The following is a 6,473-nucleotide window of genomic DNA, read 5'->3' on the forward strand; positions in this document are numbered from 1 at the left end:
ATTAGCTTTGAAAATGGAGGAAAGGGGACCACAAACTTACCACTAAAGGTGGAATCTTAAATTCAGAAAATGTGCTACTTGAACTGATCAACAACACTATTTGAACTGATCAACAAATTCAGCTAAGTAGCAGGATGTAAGATTAACATTCAGAAATCAGTCACATTTATGTATACTAGCAATGAAATATTAGAAAAGGAATACAAAAATAAAATACCTTTTAAAATTGCCCCCTCAAAAATCAAATACCTGGGAATACACCTGACCAAGGAGGTAAAGGACTTACACACTGAGAACTATAAAACATTCCTCAAGGAAATTAAAGAATATGTAAAGAAATAGATATTCCATGCTCCTGGGTTGGAAAAACCAATATTGTGAAAATGGCCATACTACCCAAAGCAATGTACAGATTCAATGCAATCCTATCAAATTACCCAGGACATTTTTCACAGAGCTAGAACAAACAATCCAAAAATTTATGTGGAACCACAAAAGACCCAGAATTGCCAAAGCAATCCTGAGAAAAAAAAAAACCAAGCAGGAGGCATAACTTTCCCAGACTTCAGGCAATATTACAAAGCCACAGTCATCAAGACAGTGTGGTACTGGTACCAAAACAGACATACAGAACAATGGTACAGAACAGAGAACCCAGGAATAAACCCAGACAGCTATGGTCCATTAATCTTTGACAAAGGAGGAAAGAGCAAAAAATGGGAAAAAGACAGTCTTTTGGGAAATCTGGACAGCTGCATGCAAATCAATGAAACTAGAACACACCCTACACCATGCACAAAAATAAACTCAAAATGGCTGAAAGACTTAATATAAGACAAGACACCATCAAACTCCTGGAAGAGAACATAGGCAAAACATTCTCTGACATCAACCTTAGAAATGTTTTCTCAGGTCAGTCTCCCAAAGCATCAGAAATGAAAGCAAAAATAAACCAATGGGACCTCATCAAACTGACAGGCTTTTGCACAGAAAAGGAAACCAAACAGAAAACAAAAAGACAACTTACAGAATGGGAAAAAATACTTTCAAATGATGCAACTGACAAGGGCTTAATCTCTAAAACAACTTATACAACTCAACACAAAAAAGCCATCCCAATGGAAAAATGGACAAAGGACCTGAGTAGACATTTCTCCAAGGACAATATACAGGTAGCCAACAAGCACAGGAAAAAATGCTCAAATCAGTGATTATTAGAGAAATGCAAATCAAAACTACCTCACATCCATCAGAATGGCCATATTAATAAGTTCACAAATAATAAATGTTGGAGGAGGTGTGGAGAAAAGGGAACCCTCCTGCACTGTTGGCGGGAATGTAAGCTGGTACAACCACTATGGAGAATGGTATGGAGGTATCTTAGAAAACTATACATAGAACAACCATATGACCCAGCAATCCCATTCTTGGGCATATATCCAGACAAAATCTTTCCTTAAAGAAGGCACATGCACCTGCATGTTCATTGCAGCACTATTCACAATAGCCATGACATAGAAACAACTCAAATGTCCATTGACAGATGATTGGATTAGGAAGATGTGGTGTATATATACACAACGGAATACCACTCAGCCATGAAAAAGAATGAAATAATGCCATTTGCAGCAACATGGATGGAACTAGAGACTCTCATACTAAGTGAAAGAAAGTCAGAAAGAGAAACACAAATACCATATGATATCACATATCTGGAATCTAACATAAGGCACAAACGAATCTTTTCACAGAAAAGAAATTAATGGACTTGGAGAATAGACTTGTGGCTGCCAAGGGGGAGGAGGAGGGAGTGGGATAGATTGGGAGCTTGGAGTTGAAAGATGAAGACTATTGCCTTTGAATGATAAGCAATGAGATCCTGCTGTGTAGCACTGGGAACTATGTCTGGTCACTTACGATGGAGCATGATAATGTGAGAAAAAAGAATCTATACATGTATGTATATTGGGTCACCATGCTGTATAGCAGAAAATTTACAGAACACTGTAATCCAGCTATAATGAAAAAAAATCATTATTAAAAAAAAGAAAATGCAAGAAAACAGATTCTTCCCTATAGCTTCAAGAAAGGAACACAAGCCAATTAATACTTTAATTTTAGTTCGGTGAGATGGAATTGGACTTTTAACCTACAGAACTCTGCTATAATAAATTAGTGCTATTTCAGACCACTAAGATTACAGTGGAAATAGAAAACAAATACAGTATGTATATGCATGTGCATATATAGGTATAGGTATGTATATGTGTATACATGCACATATAATTATATCTATATATGTGCCTACATGCACATATATGCTGAAGTGGGAATATCATCTATATGTGTTTTAACTTGCTTTTATTTTTAAAATACAAGCATTTTCGTTATTAAATATTCTAAAGCACAATTATCATGGCAACATAATAGTCCATCGTATTGATGACTTATTTTTCACTCCTCCCTAATGTTGGAGACTAAGATTCTTTTTTCCATAGTTATTAATGGCATTGCACTAAATAATTGGAATCAATATCTTATAGCTTTCTTAGGATAAATTTGAGAATTTTTTTAAATTGTATATTATTGTCCTTACATTTAACAATAATACTCTTTTACATATATTATAGAAAACTGGAAGAAACATTGTCATCTAATTACAATTAGACTTTTGAACTGTAAGGCATTAAATGTTACACTAAGATTAAATCTACACTTAGCATAGTTTTGGGCTGGGACCCAATGTAGGTAATAGGGTTTTTTTTAATTCCCTTTTCATTATGCTTCTACAAAGAATTTCCATGTTAAATGCCAGGATAGAACAGTTTTCAAATAAAGCTGCCCCCTCTCTCCACACCATCCATTTTCTTTCTTTTCTTTTCTTTTTTCTTTTTTTTTTTTTTTTTTTTTTGGCCACACTGTTAGCATATGAAAGTTCTAAGGCCAGGTATTGAATCTGAGCTGCAGCTGTGACCTGCACTCCAGTTGTGGCAATGCCAGATCCTTTAACCCTCTGCATTGGGCTATGGATCAAACATGTACCTCCACAGTGACCTGAACAACTGCAGACAGATTCTTAACCCACTGTGCCACAGCAGGAACTCTTCATTTTCTTTACTGCTTGGGAGAAGTGATAACCTGAGACAGCTGGGAAAACATCATCCAATATACCACATTAACCAGAGGCAGAATTCTATAGAAAAATTTTATCACATCATGTGGTCTCACTCTGGCTCTTCTGAGACTCCTTCTACCATGTGGTAAGCAGACTAGGCCATGTACTTCTTATGTGGTTGGAAAACATGATATTCTAGGTCTCTTGTGCTTATAACCACAATCTGCCTAGACAGATTATCTCCTGGAAGAATGGGGGTTCTGGCTACCAGCATCCAGTGCATTCAATAAATAGGCATACTTTCATTTTGCTGCAGAGTACTGAAATTTATTACTTCTCCTAGGGCATTTGGAGGAGATCTAGGATGAAACTATTCCTTTCTTTTTTCATTCTCATAATTCAGCAGTTCTCAAATCTAACTGTAAAATAGAATTACTTGTGGAGCTTTAAAAAAATAGTGATACAACCTGGCAATTCTGATTTCATGGGTCCGAGGTGGGTCCTAATTATTTTTTAAAGCACTCCCAAGAGATTGTAAGATAGGCCCAATATGATACTATATCAACTAGCTGGCTGATGTATCTTTTTTTTTCTGGCCTTTTGTCTTTTTTTCAGGGCCACACACACAGCATACGAAGGTTCCCAGGCTAGGGATCCAATTGGAGCTACAGCTGCCAGCCTACGCCACAGCCACAGCAACACAAGATCCAAGCCGCGTGTACATGACAGCTCATGGCAACACCAGATCCTCAACCCACTGAGCAAGACCAGGAATCAAACCCACATCCAAATGGATGCTAGTTGGGTTTGTTAACCACTGAGCCACAATAGGAACTTCCACAGCTGAGGTATCTTAATGTTAAAACACAGAAGAAGGAAACCATATGATTTGTCCCAATAGGTTTTGGTAATATTTGAAAATCTTCACAGGGCAGCATTAATCTTCTACTGTGGTAGAACTCATCAGCATTGTTTCCAACATATGCGGTTTTCCTAACATAGCATTATTATAAATAATCCTGAAGATTCAAGTACTTATGTTAGAGCCCATTGAATTAGGAAGAGTATTTGCTTTTGCTTTATCTTCTCTCTCATGTCATCCTTGCTTACAGGAGGTAGTAGACAATGGCTATCTTTACTCCTGTTCTGAAATTGACTTTCCTTCTATTTCCTTGTTCCTGAGCCTTTCGTTTCACCTTGCTCCAAAATCTAAGAAAGAAAGAAAGAAAGAAAGAAATTGAATGAGTAAAGTGAGGAGAACAAGGAGCTAGAAGAAAAAAACTTATAATGGGAAAAGGGCAAATAAATGCTGGAGAGAAAAGACAGAGGAGAGAGTAGAGAGAAAATGGTGGCACTACACTATAATCTAGATTTATGCTGTGCTTCAAGGATGTTAAAATGTCAAAAGTAATTTACTTTCTCCATGTGTGTTACTACAATAGGAATACGATGTGATAGGATGGGTTAAACAAGGAAAAACTGCATGAAACCCAAAACTAATTTATCATTTATGTTTCTCTAAATCCCGATGAGTAGTCAGGATGAGCTATGTTAAAAAAAAAAAAAAAAATCTAGCTTCGGAGTTCCCATCGTGGCTCAGTGGTTAATGAATCCGACTAAGAACCATGAGGTTTCAGGTTCAATCCCTGGCCTTGCTCAGCAGGTTAAGGATCCGGCATTACTGTGAGCTGTGGTGTGGGTCACAGACACAGCTGGGATCCCGCTTTGCTGTGGCTCTGGCGTAGGATGGTGGCTACAGCTCCAATTAGACCCCTAGCCTGGGAACCTCCATATGCCAAGGGAGCGGCCTAGAAAAGGCCAAAAAAAAAAAATCTAGCTTCTTACCAAAAAGCGTTACCTTCATCCATATGTAACTCCCACTTCCTATACAAATGCTTATGCACATTCCCCTCTACATATGTGTTTTGTAGAGGCAGTGGGAATTACATACGGACAATGGTAATATTCTTTCTTTCCCTATGTATTCTCCATGCATCTATCAATCAGTCAATAGATAGATAGATGAATGGATAGATAGATAGATAGAGTTCCACATTATTAGTTCATTAAATTCTTAAATATGTTATTCTCTACTGGAAACCTTAATATAATCAATGAATGTTTACACTATGCAAATTTTATTGATGGCTAGTTTCATCTTACCTTTACCTTACAAATAATGAAAATCAGGAACATAAAGTTTCCAAGGTCAAATCACTATTTACATCTATAACCAAGATTTTGATGAGTAACAAATCTCTTTCTTCATAATATGCTATTATGAAGAATGTCATGGAGTAAAAAAGCAGTGTGAGAAAATAGCTTTGAAACATTTATATGAGGAGATCCTAATTTTAGCACTCCTGAGACATGATAAACACCTGAGAAATATAATGTTTTTTTTCCTCATATGTAGCAGAAGTGAGTGGCTGCTTGCCTAGGTGCTATATCTGAAAAGCCTAGAAGTCACCTCTCTATCCCCACCTTCATTCAGCCCATCCAATCAGACAAGGGCCTGAAACACTACTAGAAGTCCGTATCCTGCAGAAGCAATTATACAATTATACTCAATTATTTATACATTTTTGTATTTCTATAACTAAATCTATTTGTTTATAATAAATATTCTGTCTTCATTTGGCCATTAGTAAGTAAAGATATATTTGTACTTAAATTCATAAAAATTAAATTCGATGTTCTTAAATTCATAAAAATTAAATTTAACAGTCTGAGCAAGACTTAGTCAACACATTTCTGTGTACACATAAAGCTCAAGCAATAAAAACTCATAAGTAGAAAAACAAATATCATCACTGGCAACTGTAAAACGAATACTTATTGCTACTCTATGGTATGTTAGTACGTGCTTGTGTTACTTAAACACAATCAAAAATGCTCAAAAATTTTTTAGAAGAAATTTTTTCAATATTAGAAAGCTAGTCAAACTGCTAAGATAATCTTGATATATAGAGAGAGCTGCAGGAATAGTACATTTTTTCCTGCACACAGGCAGAATATTTATATAGAATATATATGAGCCCTTAAGCATATATAAGTATATTAAAAATATACGTGTTTTATGTCAAGACAATGGATGTGTAAAAATAGCTATAAGAGAATTTGATGATTAAACTATAATAACACATTCAATTTAATAAAACTCAAATGAGATTTATTCTACTGTAGCTAATATGCCATTCCTGCCAACTACTTGAGACTCATATCTCAAAAGCCTAATGGCTAAACCTTTAGAGATTTAATATGCCACCATGTCTTGAGAAATGAGCAAGACATACTTGATTAGTTTAAAAATGAAGCGTGCATTTCTATGAGACTATTTAGCAGTCTGTGGCTTATG

This window comes from Sus scrofa, chromosome 15, assembly GCF_000003025.6.
Source record: "Sus scrofa isolate TJ Tabasco breed Duroc chromosome 15, Sscrofa11.1, whole genome shotgun sequence".
Classification (NCBI taxonomy): domain Eukaryota; kingdom Metazoa; phylum Chordata; class Mammalia; order Artiodactyla; family Suidae; genus Sus; species Sus scrofa.